Source organism: Pinus tabuliformis, chromosome 1_1, assembly GCF_031772625.1.
Source record: "Pinus tabuliformis cultivar Carrire ecotype Pingquan chromosome 1_1, CPIR1, whole genome shotgun sequence".
In the NCBI taxonomy this organism is placed as follows: domain Eukaryota; kingdom Viridiplantae; phylum Streptophyta; class Pinopsida; order Pinales; family Pinaceae; genus Pinus; species Pinus tabuliformis.
Window position 1 is genome coordinate 530191775 of NC_142297.1, and position 24279 is coordinate 530216053.

The 24279-nt window shown below is 39.8% G+C and overlaps 1 protein-coding gene across 1 annotated transcript in view; it reads right to left on the bottom strand.

Annotated features, from left to right (window-relative positions):
• Nucleotides 1-24279, bottom strand: part of LOC149214115 (uncharacterized) — a 225484-nt gene that overhangs the window by 73292 nt on the left and 127913 nt on the right. The gene's annotated exons all lie outside the window — the stretch shown is intronic.

A 24279-nucleotide genomic window follows, 5' to 3' on the forward strand; every position in this document is an offset into this window, starting at 1 on the left:
TTTCTCCTTGTACAAGAGTAGATTTGACAAGCAAGGGTGGTTCAGATCTGGCAAGTATTATTGCTTCAGTGGTTATGAAAATGGTGAAATCAACACCAGTGTTTTCTTCAGCTGATGGTCAGGGTTTTCAATTTACCTGAAACTTTGGGGTTTAGGGTTTTAAAGTTTCACTCTAGAGTGAAACAATTTTTAAAAGGCATGACATGAAGTTATATGAAGGATAGTGACAATGTTGACCAGCCACGTGGTAAATGCAGTGAAAGTTCTTTGCAAAAATACACTGCATTGAACAACTCTATTGGCAATGGTTCAATAAAATGGTGGTGTAATCTTTGAATGCTAATATCCCTAGGATCTTGAACCCTAACACCTTAATAGCTCTAAAAGAGTAGCCTCCTCTTCCATCTCAAGGAAAAACAATCACCTGCGAGGATAAGCTAGGAGTGAATCTCAATGAAGATTTGGAGTAGCTGCTGATTATTGAGCTATGGGAGCCTTGCTTTGAAGTTCAGCTTGTCTCATCAACTAGTGCAGCCATTTTGGCCATCGATGGTACAAGAGAAGTGAAAGATTCCATTCATGATAATACCATGAAACTTAGAGTGGCCCTGGAAAGAGAGGGAGTTGAGGATCACCCAAGGTTACTTGGGAGCGGGGAGCGACATTTTCAAAAGCTCTAGGTTTCGAAGCGAATTGGTAGCAAATTTTTATATAATATATATTTTTATATATTTTCATGCATATATTTTAACAAAAGCATGTAGAATGATGGCATGTAGAATGATGAATTAGATATAAAAAGCATAAAAGCATGGATTGAACCATATAACATCAATCATCTAGAAATTATGATCTTCATCAACCATGTCCACAAGTTAGTAACATACAACATATCGAGTCTCATGATTCATCAATCTTAAACTTTCAAAATTTAATATATAAAATTTATCATCATTGATCACAAAAAGTTGTAACTTATACTTATAACCAGTGTTGAAAATATCGGTATCCGCAAAATATTGGCGAGGGTCCAAAAAACATCTTATCGGCAATATCGGTGAAAATATCGGCAAAATATCAACAAGCATAAAAAAAGCATAATATATTAATTCTTTTTCAGATTTCTAAACATATAAAGCAATAGCAACATGAACTAAACACATTGACACATAAATATGAAGAAAGCACTGATATATATGATGTCAAATAGAAATGATACATCAAACTTCAAAGGCGATACCAAATCCTGCTGATCCTTGATAATTGTCCAATGAAAGACTCAAACAAAATAACATCACATATCCTGTCGATCCTTGATAATTGTCCAATCAAGGACTCAAACAAAATAACATCACATATCCTACTGATCCCTGATAATTGTCCAATCAAGGACTCAAACAAAATAACATAACATATATAAGACTTTAAAAGTATTTCATCATCATGAGCTACAAATTTCTATGTAGCAAAAGTTGCAAAACAAATAAAACTAGCAGCTATCTTTTTGAGACCATTGGCCTCTCCCTAGCAGCTTTCTTTCTGTCTTGTTCAACGATTGCTTCAAAAGCTTTTTGTATAACCTCTGCACTAGAAACCATACAAGGCATTACATCTGTATCATGTGCAGAAAGTCTAGCCAGATGGTATTTCAATCATGTAACCCCTCCTGACATCTTGGTCCCACACAATTTTCATGATATATATGCCCAATTTGCCCCACCAACAGCCTCCCCATACTCCCAAAATGGGTCCAAGGCTTTTGGCATACTTGACATTTGTAGTAAACTAATTCAAACCTAGGGCACAAAAAAAAAAAAAAAAAAACAAAAAATTGGCATTAAACCCCCCAACACAAAAAATAATAAGTAATAACCACCTCATTTAAAAAAAATTATTACCTTATTTGCATTTTGCAATGTGAATAAAAAATGGCAATAAGAGGGTGCATGAGAAAGTTGAAAAAAAAAAATGAAGCTTGCTATCCAAATATGGAGAAAACCCTTGCATTGGCTCATGGGCATGAAAATCATAGCAAATGGAAAAAAAACAAAGAAACAAAATGTTGGTAGGCAAAGAGGCAAGCAAGCGTAACCCTAAATCTATGAAAAAATCATTAACATAGGGATTTTAAGAACATACCTGTTGATCGTTGTTTGATCCTCAAACCCTCCTTGACAACCACCACGAAACTCTTCCCCTTTCTTCTCCAACACTCAGAAACAAAAATGAAAAAAAAAATGGTTTTCCCTTTTTCTAGCTGCGGCAAAACACGCCAGGCGATATTTTACGTCGTCTAGCGATATTTTCGGGAGCCAAAAATATCGCGATATTTGCTCAGCGATATTTCGGCTCACTGAAAATATCGCGATATTTTTTATATTCGGCAATATATTGCCGATATTATCATCACTACTTATAACCATTATCATTACCAAGTAATGATACAACATATCGAGTCTCATGATTCATCAATCTTAAACTTTCAAGATTCAATATATAACATTTATCATCATTGATCACAAAAGTTGTAACTTATACTTGTAACCATTACCATTACGAAGTAACCAAACGATAACAACGAATATCTAACATGAAATGAAATGTTTCAACTTTCACGAAGCATCATATTCATAATTCATTAGCAATTAGTTATAAATGCCAACTTCAAACTTAAATTGTCATATATTGTTTACAAAAAATACCATAATAAATATGAAAGTGTCAATAGATATAAAAAGTACTAGAAACTAGAAAAGACAAGTAAATCTATTATCTATTGCTTGACCCTCTTGCCACAAGAAATTTTTAATTTCTTGTCGCGTGCTTTGTTGAGAGTCTCCTCCTACATAGTCAAACGACCTTGGTGCTTCTGATTAAATACAAGTTCCATGCCCTAATACTCTAGGTGCTCTTGATTATTGGGAGTCTCCCCTGCATAGAAGGTTTGGTGCTCTTGATTAAATACAAGTTCCATACCCTAGTACATGACAAAATCCAATGGAAACATTGCAATCCTCCCATTCCTAAAAAATATGATAAGTCTGCTCAAATTTGAGCGAGATCTAAAATTATAATTTTTGCATATGAAATCCAATGAGGTCGAAACAACTCTCAAACATCCTAAGTCATTTCATGGTAATGTTAAAATTTAAGTCAAAGGCTAAAAATGAAAGATAAAGGAGAACGTCACTTTTACTTTAATTCTTAAGCATTACCATGAATTGCATATCAACACTAGCGCCAAATATTGCACTCCTAAATTGGAAATGAGTGAAAACAAATTAGAGAACAGGTTCAAGGGGTGGAAGGGGGTACGGGGACGCACTCCCTCACAACCCTAGTTCCACCTCTTTCTTTAGATTCTATGATTCCTAAGCCATGATAGACTCAAATCACTTTAATTTTTTCCAGCAAATAATTAAAAATATTTTGAAGGACAATACATCTAGAAACTAGGGGGTGGTTTTGTTTTTCCTTTGTAAGATGTGTGATGAAACAAATTTCAATGGGAGGTGTTCACTATATTGGAAGGCTTAGAGGATTTACTTGAATTCCTATTGCGATTGGGATGAAAGCAATGCTATTGGGAGCAATGAGTGGGAGCAAGAGTGAAAAGCACAATTTCCAACAAATTCTGGAGGCAGAGTGTTTTAGGGGTATCTTTATATAATACATATTTTAATACTTATATGCTCAAAAGACATGTAGAATGTAAACTACAACAAACATGAAAACATAGATTTAAGTGATGATCATTAAAGTATCAACCATTTAGTAAACATATAACATCAATCATCTAGTAATTATAACATTACCATCAAATGATCAATCATCAACCTTCAACTTTTAGCATACAAAATTTCTTATCAACAAATTGTGATATATAACATAAACCACCAAATGAAATAGAGAATCACATTCATTACTAAAGCGCCGAAAGATTTAGTCCACAGTTCAAAGGTAGGTTCAAATTTCAAACTGAAACTATCAATAATGTTTACCAAATAAGTTATACTAGAAACAAACTAATAAGTATAAAGAAAAGGAGATACTGTATCTGCTGAATTTTCCTCTTGCCATGAGAAACATCTAGTTTCTTTTCTTGTGATCCATAAACAAGAAAAGTAGGAGTAGGTGGAAATGTTCATGGAACATGGCCCCCATGTAATGTTGGATGCTCTAAAGATAACGCAAAATTGTTGCATATGGAAACCCTACCAGTGGATGTGGGTGGCATGTCCACTCCATGAATATGACCACCCAAAAGTTTAGTTTCCAAGAACTCTAAAACCATGGCTCCATCCTCCAAATTAATATTCTTTCGACAGTTGTCCCAAGACATATCACAATATCAAGACAACAATCTTAAGTTGTAGTGCACATAAAATAAGCTTTATACTTGTTACTGACCCAATTAGCAAGGTTGTTGAGGTCCTGACAACCTACTAAATGGACAAACACAGAGCATAAACAGGTGAAATAAAGAGTTTCGACAATAGAATTTCGGGTTAGAAATTTTCACGTGGTATCAGAGCTGAGATTCGGCCACAAGAGAGAAGAATCGGCTATGGGTCAAGAGCATGATGCAGAGGCATAAACTCAAAGTTACTCACACAAATTTCTAGAAGAAAGCACAAGGGACATGGATCACAATTATTCTATGTTAGCTTCTAGATTGGAAGAAGAAATCGCTTGCTTAGCAAGCGATTTCTCCTCTGAGGTTTGGTATATAGATAGTGGAGCTTCCTGGCATATGACAGGAATTCAAGAATGTTTTTCAAATTATCAAGAAGAAAGGATGAATTTTCAGATCACCATGGGAAATAAGGCAAAGTGTACCCCCATAGGAAGAGGTATTGTAGTCTTTCAAACCGAAGCAGGAGAGCGGCTTCAAGCAACCAATGTGCTGCATGTGCCAGGATTGGAGGATGAACTTACTCTCTGTATCTCAACTTCAAAACAAGGGCCATTATGTTTTCTTCATTAAGGAGAAAGTATATGTCAAACACCCGAGTTGGAAAAGGAAGGCCCAGATTGGAATCAGAAGTAACAGGTTGTATAGATTACAGCTAGAATCTCCAATGGCACTGATAGGCAACAATGGAGATAATGATTTGAATGAACTATGCTCAGGAGGATGGTACACTTACACCATGGGGCTCTGAGAATTCTCAGGAAAACAGTATCAAGAGTTCCAGAACTAAGTACCGACCGAGATGATGTATGCAGAGGGTGCGCTCTAGGAAAGTATGCCAAAGCAGCATTGTCAAGAAGTAACAATAGAGTTAAGAGCGTTCTATGAGTGATAGACTCAGAGATTTGCGGACCGATGTCCACAAAATATCTTAGTGGTGTCAAATACTTCGTCACCTTCATTGATGACCATTCTAGAAAGACTTGGATCTACTTTTTGAAAACCAAGGATGAGGTTTTTGGTCAATTCAAAATGTTCAAGGCTCTAGTGGAGGATCTAACAGGAGAGTATGTTGACAAGGACTTCACCAATTTTTGCGTTAGGGAAGGCCGAAGGCATCAGAAGGGAGTGGACAACTCCCTACAATCCAAAGCAAAATGGAGTGGCAGAAAGGAAAAACAAGACTATTGTGGAAGCATCTACCGCAATGCTATATGATGAGGATATGCCTAAATTCTTGTGAGCAGAAGCATGTAACACGATAGTTTATGTCCAGAACAAGACTCCATACAGGGCATTGGGCAAAACCAATCCCAAAATGGTCTTCACCGGGAAGACATCTGAGGTCAATCATTTCAGGATATTTGTGAGTTTGGCATATTACCGTATACCCGAAGAAAAGAGAATGAAATTAGATCAAACTGCTGAGAAACGATATCTTGTGAGGTATAGCGAGAATGCTAAGGCATATAGAGTCTATCTTCCAGGGAGTAGGAAGGTAGTAGTTCGATGGGATGTAAAGTTCATGGAGGATAGAGCTTTCAGGAAATCCCGATTAATGCCTTGCGAGGAGCAGTCAAAAGACGATCCATTGGTCCAACCACTTCGACCAGCAATTCTCTTAAAGGCAAAGCTTCAGAGCAGGACGAATCTCAGGAAGAGGAAGAGTTGATAGATGTACCCACTACCTGTGGAAGAATGAGCTAGGAACTCCGACAGATTTTGTGGGATGCAGAGAACTTCATTGGTGCACCCAAGAATGATAAAAGGGAGCGAAGACAACAAGACAAATACAAGGCCCTAGTAGCTCAGGTTGGGGAACCTTCTAATTTTCAAGACGTTGTTCAACATCAGGCATGGGTAGATGCTATGGTGGAGGAATACAGATCTATAATGGTCAATAATGTATGGGAAGTGGTATCTAGGACTCGGGACAAGTCAATGGTAGGTTTGAGATGGATCTACAAAGTCAAATATGTTGCAGACGGCAGTGTGGAGAAATACAAAGCCAAGTTTGTGGCTAAGGCATATGCTCAGAAGGAAGGGATAGACTACGAAGAAACCTTTGCCCCAATAGCTAGGTATGCTTCTATTAGAACCGTGATATCCCCTGCACAAATGGGGCGGGAGATTCACTAGATGGATGTCAAGACAACATTCTTGAATGGGGTGATAGAAAAGGAAGTATACATTGAATAGCCAGAGGGTTTTGAGACACGTGAAAAGAAATCTCATGTATGCAGATTAAAGAAATCCTTGTATGGGCTTAAACAGACACCTAGAGCATGGCACTGTGGAATTGATGGCTACTTGCAGAAGATGGCGTTCGTCAAGAGTGACGCAGATCCTAATCTCTACTATCTTGTCATAGAGAATGAGCCTCTAATCCTAGTATTATATGTGCATGATCTTTTCCTGACAGGATCATCCAGGCTCATCAAAGACTGCGAAGCATCTAGCCACAGAATTCGACATGAAGGATCTAGGACAGATGCATTATTTCCTGGGGTTGGAAGTTTGGCAGCAGAAGGGTGAGATCTTCCTTGGACAAGGGAGATATGCAACAAAGATCTTGAAGAGGTTCAGGATGCAGAACTGTAGACCTATGGCTACTCCAATGATCACCAACTGGAAGAAGATTGATGCACCAGAAGACAAAGACGTTGATCCCACCTTGTACAGGCAACTTATAGGGTCCTTGATGTATCTGGTCAATACCAGGCCAGACATTTGTTACGTTGTCAACACCCTGAGTGAGTTCATGGTGGAACCCAAGAGGGCACACTGGGCAGCAACCAAACATGTTCTCAAGTATATAGAAGGAACAGTTGAGCATGGACTATTGTACACCCAAGGCAATGACATCAAGCTGAGTGGGTTCACTAACGCAGATTGGGATGGAAGTTCAGTAGATCGGAAAAGTACAATTGGGTACTGTTTTAACATTGGATCAGGAATGACCTCCTGGTGTAGTAGAAAACATAAATTCGTGGCTCTAAGCTCAGCTGAAGCAGAATATATGGAAGCTAGCACAACTTCGTGTGCAGCCATACAGCTTAGGAAATTGCTTGTGAATCTGTTGACACCTAATCATCAGGATTGGGTGAATAACTGAAATTGATGTAAATAAATAATAGAGAATATGAATAGTCACCAGGAGATGAAATGAACAGTCTCTCCCTTATGTATATAATAAACACCAACCTAAATGAAATCAACGAATTGTTTTTGAGGAGTTACTGCCTGGTCTGACATGGTATCAAAGCCAGTGCCATTTTTGGCTTCCCTCTGCTTTGTAACTCCCTATTCTGGCTATGTTCTACCTTGCATACAAAGCGCTGCTCCTCTACTCTTCTCTGACCGTTTTTTATTCATAATCACCTACATATAATACGCTTCTCTGCTCTATAATCTTCCTTGCATGCGCTGAGTTTTCTGTCAACCGTAATACTGACTAACAAATCCTCCAATGCCTCTGGCAACATCTAAATATTCCAGATGTTGGGAGTCATAGGATTGTAGACACATATCGTAGGATTGTATTTTCTCCGGCAACCATAGAAACAAAGGATCCGTCGTTGGAAGCCACCAGTCGCAGCATCCTCTGCTGCTCAAGGTGCGAGATGGCGTGTCGATCGCGGGTGGAAGCGAGGAGAACGTTCCGGCAACCGAAAAACCAAGAAGAAGAGAACTCGAAGAGTGGTTAGCGAAGGGTTGTCTTCGTTGTCCCTGGAGAGCGCCGAAGTGTAATAGTGGTAAGCCTGGATCTCATTTTGTTTTTAATTGATAGAATGGGTCAAGCATGGAGGTGACTATGCTAGTGATACGCTAGAATGATATGTTGGTGTGGCTGGAATGATATGTTGGTGTCGCTGCTGGTGTGTTACTGTTTTGAATGGGCTTGTATTACCTCTCTACTACGTTGACTATGGTCGTATCATTTATCCCATACTCCACACAATATACAATTAGTATTGTTTATCCCACCTTCACCATACTCCTGATATCGTTTAGCCCATACTCCGCACTGATATACATTTGGTATACACTGATATACATCTGTATCGTTTATACCATACTCTGCATTGATATAAATCTGGTACACATACTCCGCACTGATATACATCTGTATCGTTTACCCCATATCGTTTAAACTTCCACCGATTATAAATGTTGGTTATACGTTGAATCTCGCTGGATCATGCGCCGTATCACACACCTCCGCTCCCATTTTTTAATACCAGCTCCATTTATTACATTGAGATACCGCCCATATTAAGATATATACCATTTATTACATTGAGATACCACCCATTTATATATTGAGATATATCCCATTTATTACATTGAGATATCGCCCATATTGAGATATATCCTATTTATTACAATGAGATACAGCGCATATTGAGATATATCCCATTTATTACATTGAGATACCACCCATATATATATCACTTGATATCATTGTAGTGCCACTGCGTTTTTTAATATAATTGTGGTATAATCCAGCATACCACAATCCTCTACCATTGGTTCGTATAATATAACAACGCCATCTCCTCCCCTTGTCATAGTATTAAACATTTAGCACGCTTTGCCAGCAGAAGTTTTTTTTTGTTACAGTATGCATTCAATCATATCTATTGTGGGAATAGTTCTCACTGGCAAGGAGAACTATCCTGAATGGTTCCAAATGATAAAACACACCCTCATTTTCAATGAGTTGTGGAAAGGAGTGTGTATTAGAGATAGAGACAAAGAGCCAGAACAGCGTACCTCAGACAAAGAGCTCGCCATTTGGGAGAATAAGAACAACAAAGCCTATGCATTAATTGCAGCATCTATAACTGAAGAGGTGAGTCGCCATATTTCGCCATTTTCAACTACTTTCGAAGCCTTACAAAAGCTGAAAGAACTCTATGACTCGCATTCTGCACTTGAAGTTGTTCAACTCATGATTAAACTCTTCACTCTTGAGTTGCAAAATAATGATCATCTTGCTCTTGCAGCCGAAGTAACATCTATAATGCATGATGTCAAAGCCACTAACGTTGAATTGGATATTCCTCTTATCGCTTTTCTCAAGGCACTTTATCCTATTTACTCCAATTATCTTGAGTCATTGCAAACAAATGGAAATCTCAAAGATATTACCTTTGACTCTTGTGAAAAAATTTGTTGAAAAAGAGAGCTTTTAGAAGGAAGACAGCCCCTGAATCTTCTGAAGAGGTTGTGTGCCTTTCTCATAAAGAAAATAATTTTGCTCAAAATTCTTCCAGAGAAAGAGGTGGTCGGAGAGGAAGAGGAAGATATTTCAGAGGCAAGGGGGGCAGACACTCTCAAGGAGAAAAGTCAGATTTTCACTACATACGCTACAAAAGAAATGGATCACATGATGCCTCTACATGCAAGTTACCATGGGACAAAATTGAGCAGCAAAGAAACCAATAGAAATGAAAAATAATGACACAGACAAAGGTAAAGCACCTGAATCCGCTCATTATGTTGTGGCACAATGTAATATTGGAGTAAATGAAGATTTATTTAATGTTTCACTTGCTTCTTGGAAAAATGATTGGTTGCTTGATTCAGGAGCAACTTGCCACATGACTCATAGAAAAGATTTTTTTTGAAAATTTACTGACAATGTTGATGGAGCAGTATACTTTGCAGACTAATAAAAAATCCAGCCATCAGGGCTTGGCACAATCAAGCTTAAATTGCCTGGTCTTCCAGACTTCCTTCTGCATCATGTTCTATATCTCCCACAGCTGAAGAGAAACTTGTTGTCCTTGGTCCACATCCGCCAACAAAGTCACTCCATTCATATCTTTGATGGTAAGCTTGAGGTGAGAAAAGCATCTGACCACTCACTTGTCATGAGGGGAATAGAAGAAGAAAGGCTTCTCACGCTGTAAGGTACCTCTACTCGTGCACAACATTTCTCATACAATTCTCATTATGAAGAAGGTACACTTCCATCAAGTTTATTATGGCATTTTAGATTTGGACATTTGAACTATGACAGCCTCCGCTTGTTGAAGAAAAATGGTGTTGCTGGTTTGCCTACAATCCCTAGAAAATTTAAGCAATGTGATGCTTGCATTCGAGGAAAGCATAGAAAACAGTCTTTTCATGATTCGCATTCAAGAGCACATAGAAAACTTGAACTCATTCATTCAAATTTATGTGGTCCAATGCATGTTCCTTCTGCAAATGGAAATAAATATATGATGACATTTATTGATGACTACACCAGAATGTGTTGGGTTTATTTATTGAAGAAAAAATCTAATGCTTTTCAAACATTCAAGAACTTTCATAAAAAGATTGAAAATGATGCACAATCTCATATTGGATCTATTCGAACTGATAATGGAAAAGAATACACATCAAATGAATTTGAAAACTATCTTCACCAACATGGGATCAAACATCAAACAACTGTGCCTTATAATCCCCAACAGAATGGTGTAGCTGAAAGAATGAATAGGACAATCTTAAATATGGTACGCTCCATGCTCTTCTTCAAAAATGTAAAAATAATGTTTTGGGCTGATGTTGTTCTATGTGTTGCATATATAAAGAATAGATGTCCATCTAATGCTATTAGAAACAAGACTCCATATGAAATGTGGTATGGGCACGTTCCTTCGGTAAAGCATCTCAGGGTCTTTGGTTCCACCTGTTATGCCTTGATACCAAAGGTACATAGAAACAAACTTGGTGCAAGAAGTCGTAAGTGTATCTTCCGTGGGTATTCAAACACCTCCAAAGCATGTTGTCTCTATGATGAAGTCAATAAAAAGTTTGTTGCATCTAGCGATGTAATTTTTCTTGAATCATCCAAAACTGACAATGTTGTTGAGCGGCAAATTGATCGCTTGGATAGATTCGCAAATGCAAAATCATTTCAAGAATTTGATAATCAGATTCCACATCTTGAAGGGGGCATTCCTATACTAGATCAACATGTGGAATCTTCTTCTGAAGAACTCGCTCCCCCGCATGAAACTCCAACGACGGATGATGCTTTAAGTGATGTGATTGATAGAATTGGGAGACTCAATCTTGATTCAATCCCAACTCAAACAATGGAGCAGCCTAGACCATCTAAGAAAGGTCCTCCAAAGTGGCTGATAAAGACACTTGAAAGTGTTCATCCTGATGAGGTTGGAAAGACAGGAACTAGAAATTCAAACCGGAAAAATGGAGGTCATGTAGATGACTCTAATTCACCTGTTGATATGGATGTTTCTTATGATTGTGAATTGAATTTGTCTACAGATTTCGAACCAACTTTCTTTAAAGAAGCTTCTTCTCATGATAAATGGAAAAAGGTGATGCAAAAGGAGTATGATGCCCTGATAAAGAATGGCACTTGGAAGCTGGTTGATCCTCCATTAGGAACCAAACCAATTGGCTACAAGTGGGTCTACAAGAACAAGTATAAGGTTGATGGCTCATTTGACAAGCACAAAGCCAAGCTTGTGGCAAAAGGTTTTGCACAAAAGCAAGGGGTCGATTATGAGGAGACTTTCCCCCCACAGCAAAATGGACTACCGTCCGGACACTCTTTTCCCTAGTAGCTCAGAACAGTTGGAAAGTCCATCAAATGGATGTAAAAACTGTTTTATTGAATGGAGATCTAAAAGAGAATGTTTTTATGTCCCGGCCTGAAGGATTTGTTGTGAAAGGACATGAACATAAAGTATGCAAACTTGTGAAAATCCTTGTATGGCCTCAAACAAGCACCGCAAGCCTGGTATGAAAAACTCACTGAGCATCTTCTGAAACTCAATTTCAAACATTATGATCTTGATGATGCAACTTTATTTGTCAAGAAAGTTGGCAAAACAATTGTATATCTTGTGGTATATGTAGAGGATCTTTTGATGACAGGGAACAATGAAAGCTACATTGCATCCATAAAGAAGGAATTGGGGAAAAGTTTTGAAATGACTGATTTGGGCTATGTTCATTACTATCTTGGTATTGAAATAACTCAACATTCGAAGTCCATATTTCTTTCTCAAAAGAAGTACATTGGAGATCTGTTTAATAGGTTTGGCATGACAGAATGCAATCCTCTTACTACTCCAATGGAACAAAACTTAAAACTCACATCTATTGAAGGAAAAGAATTTGACGATGCAACAAAGTATAGACAGCTTGTAGGAAGTCTCAACTAACTAACTACTACCAGACCAAACATTTCGTTTGTTGTTGGAATCCTCTCCAGGTTTATGCAAAAGCCTTGTGAAGGACATTGGTCCACTGCAAAAAGTGTTCTAAGGTACTTGAAGGGAACTCAAGACCTTCAAATCAAGTATACACAAGTGGACTACTTCAACTTGATTGGATACTCTGATTCAGACTTCGATGGAGACAAAGAAACTGGGGTATCTACTTCAAGATATGCTATGAGTCTTGGATCATGAGCTGTCTCCTGGAGATCACGCAAACAATCAATTCCAGCAGATTCCGCAACAAAAGCAGAATACGTGGCAGCAGCTGAGGCAACAAAAGAAATTGTGTGGCTCAGGAAAATTCTTGAAAATTTGCAAGTAAAACAGGTACAATCAACTCCACTCATGATTGACAATACCTCTGCAATAAAGTTGGCCAAGAACCCAAAGTTCCATGATTGAACGAACCACATAAATACCAAATATCATCTGATTCGACATCATGTTGAGGCCAAAACAATCCATCTCCGCCGTTGTTCCGCAAACGAGCAAATTGCAGACATCTTCACCAAAGCGCTTGGAAGAGAAAAGCTTGAAAGATTCAGAACAATGCTTGGACTCATGAACATCCCTTCAGATTAAGGAGGGGAATGTTGACACCTAATGATCAAAATTGGGTGAATAACTGAAATTGATGTAAATAAATAATAGAGAATATGAATAGTCATCGGGAGATGAAATGAACAGTCTCTCCCTCGTGTATACAATAAACACCAACCTAAATGAAATCAACGAATTGTTTTTGAAGAGTTACTGCCTGGTCTAACAGAATCTAATCAAGAGAAGGATGGAAGTGACCAAAATTTTGTGTGATAATCAGAGTTGCATCAAGCTCTATGAAAATCCAGTATTTCATGATCAGTCGAAGCACATTGATATCAAGTGTCACTTTGTCAGAGACTATTTCCAAGGAGGGGAAGTACAGTTGAGGTACACTCCTACAGGAAAAAAGGTGACAGACATCCTCACCAAGGCTCTAGGAAGAACAATTTTTTTTTTAAATTTCAGGGAGAAGATGGGGATGGTGAATAATCCAATTTAGTAGCAGAAATGGATAGGTATCGGGAGTTTTATTGCAGCAGTTAGCAGTGGCAGTGCTATGTGCAGCACGTTGAGAGGGAGTTGAAGTACAGATATAACAGTGGCAGTAGCAGTGTCATAGGCAACATTACAGGAAGCAGCAGCGCAGTGGATGAGAGGCAACAGGCCTAGCATCAACACAGAGGACCGATGTGGAGGATCAGTGTGATGCTTCTATGGTGAAGCACTGCCAGAGCACATTCCTCACTAAAAAGGAGTGTTGATTTTGGGTAGCATCAGATGTGCTCTAGCCTTGAAATTTGGTGGACAGGCTAAGGCACACGAGATTTCCAAGACCCAGAAATCCTTTGGAGAAATTTCACTCGAATGAGTTATTAAAATAATCAATATTTTTAAAGGGTTCCTAAGTCTAAACATAGGAAAATTAAAATATTAATGGGTATTAATAAAGATAAGGGTGAGAAGCTTCTAAGAGACAAGGATCAAGTCTGTTTTAATCTTAACCGTTGATTAGAGAATTAATCTCGGTTGTTGATTCATCAGTAGGAAAAGTATAATAGAAGACTTGAGGATCATTTGGAGACACACCGGCAGATACTCAGTATCTAAAGGAAAATCGATTCTCAAAGAGAAGGAGATCGATTTTAGAGGGAGAGTTGCAGGGTGGAGGAAGAGGAGGGCATCAATAGTAGTCAGTGACTAAGGAGGAGTTAACGCATGGACATTAAGACACAGAGCAGAGGGAGGCACAGTCCAGGGGAGACGCAGCCCTCACGCAAGCTGACGCATAGGGACACACAGCCACGCTAAGCCACACAGAAGTGATGCGGATGTGGGAGAAGGGTCTCCAAGGTGTCAAAAAGTATCCAAAGGAAAGTCTTAGGTGTTTTCTCTTAGTTTCTCTATAAAATCATTCCTTGTAAAAGCAATTGTTGTTGAAGATTAATAAAACCCTCATATGTTGCACAGTTTTTCCCACATTGGGTTTTTCTGGGGACAATTGTCCAAAAACAACTGTGTTGATGTGATTGGTTCTTGTGTATGTATTTTCTCTATGTAATTATGTGATAACTGTAGTAGAATTTATTTTAATATTTCCTAAAGGGATTTCGTAAATAACTTATTGTGAAGAATAAGTAGGTGAAATAAATTAGTTGTTACAATAGAGTTTCGGGTTAGAAATTTTCATAGAAGGACAGTTGAAAACAATTGATTCTCCTTTTGATGAAAACTCAATCGTTGATGCTTATAATGAGGAAATCAATGAGGCTCTTACCTACCCACCTCATGATTATATATTCAAATCGCTTAAGCCTTTAGATTATGGGGAAGGAAAAATCGTCAAATATTGCAGTTCACCCTCCCCTTTGCCTTTCCCTCTTGTTCGTCATCTTGAGTCTTCCTCAAGCATGTCCCTCATCCCTTTTGCTACGACCTTGAGTGACCATGCCCCTTTCCCCCTTTCTAAATATGGAGCCAAGGAAGAACCCTTCATTAAATGTACCTTATCCCCTTTGACTCACTGGCAGGGTTTTGATCACTTCATGACCTCCCCTTTCTGATGTGACCATCACATTGAGCAACCCATTTGTTGCACCCCTTTCTCTCACCCTTCGTTCCCCTCTCATCACAACCGTGTGACATATTCAAAGCATGATATTACAAACATTGATTGTGATGAGGCCTTATTGAGAGTGATCTTTCATTCTGCCATTGTGTACTTAGAAAGAAAGTTCGGGACCTCTAGATAGACCTATTTTCTTTCTCTTAGGACTCCCCTTCACCTCGGATGAATATCATGTTTTCCCACCTCCCACCCGCTTCATCTACCATGTGACTATGCCCACATATGATTTGGCAGTTATTACATGAGTAATCATACTAGTAGGCACATGTATATTGATGTGATGATATGTTGGTTGCTGTCTTTTCTATCACACTTAGTATTAGCCTTGCTATATGCACATTAGGATAGGGTGCATTGCATGCTCATTTTCTCATTAGAACTAACATCATATATTATTTCTCATGGTAGATTAGATGCATCTAAATTAGAATTTACATATTTTTTTTTGTTGATTTTATGGCCTAACATTAAGCATGTGCGATCATGAGACGCCGTGAAAGCATGTTACCCCGTGTTCTTCATCTCTTATATGTGCAGTTAACAGCGCTATGGTAACATAAAGATTGCTGGATTTTTCATGACCTCCCGTTCAAGTAGCTTCATCTACTTCTTTGAGAGATCACATCCGAGTTAGAGCCAGATGTTACCCACCATGTTGTGGGTGATATCCCTAGGAGAATTTTTTTTTTCTCCAAGATGGTCCTCAGTCGGCAGCCATTAGCCCCTTGTAGCCACTAACTAGTTCATTGTGCCATTTCTCTACCACCTGAACCAGCCATGTGGTCCCTCACCCATCTGCCATGATCGTATGTTTGAAGGTGGGCCTATTGAACCTAAAGGTATGCCTTGTCATTTGGTAATTGAGTATTGTAGTTTGCTTATCATGGACACTTCTAGGCATGGATTAATGGGAGGATTCGGTGAAAAGAACGGGATAGGTTTGTTCTTTAGTCCCCTAGACCCCTTTTGGATATTAACCTTTGATTCTAGTCCCATGGGATCTATTTTACTCACCATTTGGCTTTAGGGATGGTATTTCATGGGAAATATTGATTTTGTTTGTCTGGCCCCACTCCCTCATCCACATATATCACCCCCTTTCCACTCATTATTACCCCATTCATCATTTCTCCCGCCTGGGTCCACATTCCTCCACTGGGACCACATAGGGATTGTTCTCCCCTTCCCCTTGCCCACACCTTGGGTCAGACCTGGAAAGATGCCTCGGAGGTTGATGGATCTAAAAATAAAAGTAAAAGCATAATTTGTCACAATCAACATGAAAATGTACCACAAAAGGCAAAAGATGGTTAGGACAAACACATTTAGCACGTGGGCAAAACCCAATACATGGGCTCTACCCCATCATCATGGTCATCACCCTAGTTCCTACACGTTCTATGAGCCTCCTTCATCATATAAGAACGTATGATATTCCCAACCCCTGGTGGGCAATAAACCGCCCTACCTTAAAAGGGGGTATCTACTGCTACATCTCACACATCATGCTCTTACCCCTTGAGCCCCAAGCAGTTAATTAAAGAAAAATCATGAAAAGGCAAAAGGCATATAAAGAAAGGTGGAAAAATCAAGGTCAGGGTACCTCATGTACCACGATTTCTCCCTCCTATACATTATATACCCAAGTATGGGCTTCCCTTTTATTAGATACCCTTGTACCCCATCATGTGGTCCAAGGCTGCCCCTTCTCATCTCCTACTTCATTCACCTCTCTATCACATACAAACACCTTTAAAGGATGTAACTTGAACCTATTGTCCCCTTTAGAAGTAGAAACCACCTAATAGGATTATTGTTTAACCCCATTTGGAGCTTGGATACATTAGCACATGCCAAAGCCCATTATCGAAGGGCAGGACATTATGAAGTCCCCACTTGTGGTACATGGTTGGTAAGCTCTTTTACTCTATTTCTCAAATGACTTGTTGTAATGGAAGGCTACAGGACACATTGGATATTATGCAGGATTGCAAATGGTCTCCATCTTGGGTTTGGTCTCGCTATACAGAGTCCTAACTTCCAGAGGGCTACATTGGCACATGTAGGGTGTGCGTTGAGAGCCATGGGCCTCCATAGCAGTAGACATCACTCCAAGGATCCCTCAGGATGTTCAGAATCCAAATATTGCTTGAGATTCACCTATTGGATGAGAAAGATGCACCTGGTTCACCTTTGCCCAACCAACCACACATAAATGTACCATGCACTTGGTAGCTGACCCAAGACTTGTAAGATGATGTAGCATCACCTAGACTATCATCAGAGCCCATACAAGTGATTCACAAGCATATTCGACTCATTTGGAGATCCATGAAGTTATTATTGTGTCCCCACACCCACTGGGAGCACCACAAGTCTATTGTTTGGAGAAAAAGGGGCCAACCCCTTGTCCATCACCTTTGAGGATCCTATTCTTCATTATGGCACCTATGGAGCTCATCCGGCCCCTTGGAGGTCCCTACGACATGTATTATTTATCATTTGACCTCTTAAGAGGCTTATTATTTCATTTGTGAGTTAGTTTGGTGGGCTTGTCACCAAAAGTTAGGTTATTACCACATTATTTTATTTTTGGGGCTTATGTAGGCCTAGACAACTAATTCAAACTCCTCATTATCATATAAATACAAGTGAGATGAGTTCATTTGCTCATCATCATTTTGGATTGGATATCTTTTCTCTCTTGGCAATTTCACACTTTTTCTTGGAGGATGAATTGGAGCTTTATGGATGAATTTTGATGTTTGGATTTGGTTTATCTTATCTCGAAGCTTCTCTATCGTCAAATTGTCGTAGTTGGATATGTTCTAATACGTGTAAGTACATGCTTTTAATGTTATTCTTGTTTACTTTTTCATATACATTAGATTGAGAATTTTGTTATTTTTAGGGCTAATTGTTTCATTCATTTACTGCTTAAATTGTGGAATTTTGTCTATATATAACATCTCTCAATGTATGGGCCACGTAATTTTGAATGAACTTTCCTAGAGATAATTCTATTAACAAATTCATCTTGATAAGCCATCACCTTTTGCAGTTCGAAGTATAAAAGTTGTAAGGTTGCTTCCCTTTGCCCTAAAAGGCTAGCGAGGTAGTCTTAAGTCCTCCTTGACTAAAAAAAGGTTCCTCATTCATATTTATCATAGGCACAATTCTCCCAAGACAAAGGCATTGATCTAACTATAGGTGGTCACTCAAAATTCAACTCCTCTTCACCTTTTTCTAGGTCTAGCCAGGTTGGGTCACGTAGGGCATCATTTTCTCGACAAAGTAGCCCTCCAAAAAGTTCGATCTCCTAGCCCCTCCTACGTTGATGTGTCCTCAAGGCCTCCTCCAATTTTGAAGCCATTCCGATAGTAAAGTTGTGAGAAAATCCCAGCCGTAGCTCCGAGATCAAACTTTCCCTAGTATCCCCAAGGCTAGTGCCTCATAGGATCAAATCAACACCTTTAAGTGAAAATTCTTACTTTGATCCTTCCCCCTCCTCTTCTGGGTTAAGAACATCATTGGTTGCTAAATCCTTGTCCGTTGACCTAGGCTGGGTCCACTTGGTCCCGTGTGGTCCCACTCCTTTAAAAAGACAATTCTTCAAGAACCATCTCAGATACCGATTTCAAAAAGGATTTTAGGGATTTGGAAACTCTTTCACAAGTCATATTCTATAAACCTAACCTTCGAATCCCCACATCATTCGCCTAGCAGAGATTGTACTTTGCTTAGAGAGCAAGCAAGCTCCATTCTTAATCCTCTCTTCTGGAAAAGGATTGTTTGGGTAAAACTTTATATCCATAGGGCTAAGTTTCCATTTGTTGCCCATGGTCTAGCATTTGACCCTTTAGGAATCCCCTTTATGTCCCCTGTTAGTTTGAGCAGTAACAAGTAGCATACATAGAAAAAAATTATCCTAAATGGTCGTCAGCCCATAGCTAGCAATCACCAGATAGCTCAATGTGCCACTATCTCTGCCACCTGAGCTAGCCATGTGGTTCATCACCCATTTGTTATGATTGTATATTTGAAGGTGGGCCTCCCCACCCCAAAGGTATGACTTTTCATTGGTTTAGTTAAGTAATTTTGTTTACTTGTCATGGACACTTTTGGGCATGGATTGGTGGAGGGATTTAGGGGAAAGAATGGGCTAGGTTTGAACTCTTGCCTCCTATACCCAATTTGGTAGTTAGCCTTGTATCCTTGTTTCATGGGATCTCCTTTACTGGCCATTAGCTTTACGGATGGCACTACATGAGAAATCCCAATTTTGGTTGTGTGGTCTCGCTTCTCGACACCATACACATCACTCCTTTCCCCTCATTTTAACCCCATTCATGGCTTTTCCCATCTCGGTCCACATAGGGTTATCCTCCCCTTTCTCTTGTCCACACTTCGGGTCGAGCCTGCAATGATGCCCAGAGGTTGATGCAGCTAAAAAGAAAATAATTTTGCCACTCACAACAAGAAATGTGCCACAAAATGAAAAAAAATGGTTGAGACATACAGTTTAACAAGTGGGCAAAAGCCAAACATGAGCTCTACCCTTTATTCATGGCCATCGCACTGGTTCCTATGGGCCTTAAATGAGGCCCCTTCACAAAAAGGAACCCATGACTATCCCAAACCCTAGTGGGAAATGATTTTCCCCACCCTTAAAGGGGGTATCTACTACTATACACAACACTTCATGCTCTCATCCCATGGAGCCCCGAGCAGTTATAAAGGAAAATCAATCAAATAAAAAAGGCATATGGAGAAGGGTGGAAAAACAAAGGTTGGGGCAACTCATGTACCACAATTTGCTCCCTCCTACACACATATACCCAAGTGTGGGATTCCCTCATCATAACTACCCTTGTGCCATGACATGTGGCTTGGAGCCTTCCACTGATCCCAGTCTATTCCATCACTATATCACATGCCACCTAGCCATTTATGGATGTACCATAGATATGTCACCCCCTTTAAATGTTGAAACGACCTAATAGGGCCCTTGTTTAACCCTCTCATTGAGCTTGGAGACACTTGTACATGTCAAAGACCACTATGGAAAGGCATGCCACCATGAAATGCCCAATTGATTCCATGATTTGTAAGCTATTTTGCTTGATTATTGTTAAATTTGGACAACTAGGTCCAAACTCCATGTTCTGATGCTCAGATTAAGAGGCTAATATTTTTGTTGGATTCCTCTTTCTGAGAGGTGTAAAATCCATATAAAAATAGTCTTAATCCGATGAGCAGAACTTATATTTTGAATTTATTATTCTTAATAAATTATATGTGCAAGGTCAGCCAGTTTTGTAATGTAGGCTCACATGCCCAACAGATGTGTCACACGCCCTCATTGATGGATATATATACAGGAAACGCTGGAGAGAATTTGATCATAACACAACTCACAACTTCCTCTCTCATCCTAAAAAGTACGAGCTACCTGGAGGACGAATTTCAGCCACACGTGGGAAGGACAAAGAGGATTTTTCTGCTGCTAGGGTTTCTGTTGCTAGGGTTTCGCAGAAGTTTGACCAGTGTTGACTTTGGTCAACACTTGGTCCAAACAAGCTGAAAACTTGTGGGAGGTTCGATTTTTGAAGGCCGTACTACTTGGCACAAAAATCGAGGTCAAAGGGTTGACTGTTTTGTTGTTGCATTGACTTTTAGCTTGCTGCCCCTGCAGGACAGCATTGACTTTTGTAGAACTGACTTGGGTTGACTCATCTACTAGTTGGAGGGTTGTTGTGACACATGCTGGGCTGGCTGACCAAAGGAGACTTTGCTGGTTGAAGCATCCTGTTGACCGCCGAAACGAAATCATACATTTTTCTTGTTTCTGATTTGTCTTCTGTAAGATCTGCTTATATGTTCTATCTGCATTTTGCTTATCTACTTGTATGATTGCCGTGAGAAAAGTGAAATTGCTCTTAGCATAGAACATCTACAAAACTTTACATGGTATCAGAGCTGAGGTGAAGACAAACTCTATCTATAGCAATCATCATTGGCTATAAATATAAGAACGTTGAATTCATTTGGATTATAATTGGCTTGGATCAATTATCTCTATTTTCTTTTTAACCCGAGGCTCTGAGGACGCCTTTTTCCAATCAATTTTCTTCTCTCTTACCTCTGTTCTGGCATAGCAAGAAGCAAACTTTTGAGGAAAAAAAAACGAGTCCCTGGATTGGAAACTAAAGGCATTAGAAGGAAGGTGATTTCTCCTGTGGAATACCCGAATTTCTGGACAGACGTATCTTCTGTGATTTGGAAATACAGCGTTTGTGGCAGATACTCGAGCTCTGAAGCTAGAAGGGACCCCGAACTGACCTAGGGTAATTTCTGGGCAATCCGCTCACGTCTGTGGAATAATTACTTTAACATAGCCCTGCAAATCGTTCTGGAGCATAGACGGGCTACACTGAAGCAGACGCATCAAGTAAGAGATAAATCGGGTACACATCTGGCCACGCAAGGGTCTAGGAATTCACTAGTGATTAATTCTGGGCCAATTCGGACCATTGAAATTGAGTAGAGACCAATTCAGAACTCCGGTGGTAGAATGAAAGCATTGACAAGTTCCTGTAGTGACCTCACTAGAAAAGCGAGATTTCCCGTAATTGAACTGAGTCTCGACAATGGACTGGCATGCGATCATCTGTAACGTTTTCAATAGTAGGCGATCCTAGCGCAAGGGTTTCGGGGACTAGCTGTTGACTGCGGATGAATTGCGGGCCCATACGACAAATCAAGCATAGTCAGATTCCTGTTTTAGCGACTGTGACAAGCACCGAGCACGTAGCGGAAGGCGACTCAATAATATTCTGTTAGCAGAATTGGCAATTGAACTATTTTGTGGGAACGTGGACGAGATCGAACCTTGAAACTGCAACACAGCCGCCTTACTAAGGTGATACGCATTCACGTTGAAGATTATATCGATCTTTCTCAACCGACAGTGAAGATAATAAATTCTTCGATGCCGTTGTGGAGCAGGTGATACGCATTCACGTTGAAGATTATATCGAGCCCTTGAAGGTTTACTTGCTCATGTACAGAGAGGCGTAGGTGATACGCAGTCATATATGTCCCCCACTGTTTGGAACGCAATCATAGAACCCGCAGTCAATGATGAATGCAGTCATGATATATATATCACGCACAGTCATACGCAGTCCACTCTGGGTACGCACAGGTCCAGACAAAGTACGCACAGTCATACATTGCAGTTGTGGTTATATACATTCGCTGGACAGTCATATACGCTAGGCTGTATACATGTGAACGCAGTCACATACATATATGGAATGCAATCATATGAACGCAGTCAAGGTATTGAAGACTATACGCAGTGAAGGTAATATGAATGCAGTCAAGGCACTCAGTAATGAAGACTGTACATATGATCATAGGGCAGCAATATATATACGCAGGCCCTAGATCTGGCAGTGTACAATATATACGTTGGGGTGATACAAGTGATACGCTCTATGCTCATATCTTCTAAACTATGCTCATATATACATGACTAGGTATATGCAGGTTATGGCCATAAATATCTATGCAGGCAGAAGGACGTATTATCATAAGGATGCAGCTATAGTTATTATGATGCATGGAGCATGGACAACATCATGGTAAATGTAATCATGAGAATGGTACAATTGTGATGAATGATGCAACGGGCAGCAGCATGATAAGATCATGAACATGGGCAGCATGATGATAATCACATCTATTGCAACATGACATCATATGCAGTGATGCAGCAAGTGGACTTCTGTTGTAGATCTAGACAAGTCAAAGTGTTGACTTCTGTTGTAATTTTTATCGTAATGCTGATGTGATTGCTAACCACAGTGAGACTTCTAAGGCATATAGAGTCTATGTACCTGGTCAAAGGGAAGTAGAGATAAGCCATGATGTCACTTTTGACGAAGATGCTTCCCTGAAGAAAGTAGTAGATCTTCCTAGATCTGAAGAAAACCATGAAGAAAGACCTGGAAATCTGGAAGAACCCCAGGATGAGACTATGCCTGATGTTGAAGGGTCAATGGACCCTATTGATCCTTCCCCTTCTCTAGGAAAGAGGCCATCATGGCTCAGGGACACCCTCGAAGATGCTGAGGGTCATGCTGCCCCAAAGGGAACATTCCGAGAAAGCAAGAAGCCGTGTAGATACCAAGGGTATCTAGCTGCCATGAGTACTATTATACAATCCGAACCTGGATCTTTTGAGGAAGCCATCAAGCATCAAGTCTGGAAGGATGCTATGCATGAAGAATATAAGGCTATTGTGAAGAATGATGTCTGGGATGTGGTCCCGAGACCGAAGGACAAATCTGTTGTCACCGCTAAATGGCTCTACAAGATTAAACATGGATCTGATGGGAGTGCTGAAAATTTTAAGGCAAGATTTGTTGCCCGTGGCTTCTCTCAAAAGGAAGGAATTGACTATGACGATATATTTGCACCTATGGCTCGATATACCACCATCCGATCCATCATAGCCCTTGCTGCTAAGCAAGGATGGAGTCTTCATCAGATGGATGTCAAGACCGCTTTTCTGCATGGTGCAATAAAGGAAGAGGTGTATTTAGAACAACCTCTGGGATTTGAAGTTCAAGATCGAGACACTTATGTCTGCAGGTTGAAGAAAGCCCTCTATGGGTTAAAGCAAGCACCCAGAGCTTGGTATGAGAGGATGGATAGTTACTTGATGAAGTTGGGCTTCACTCGAAGCAATGCTGATCCAAACCTTTACTTTAAGGTTGTGGAAGGAAAGCCTCTCATTCTAGTGCTGTATGTGGACGACCTCTTCCTGACAGGTGATGACCCTCTCATTCATCAATGTAAGAGGGAGCTTGCTGCTGAGTTCGAGATGAAAGACCTAGGACTGATGCACTATTTCCTAGGCCTGGAGGTCTGGCAGAGAC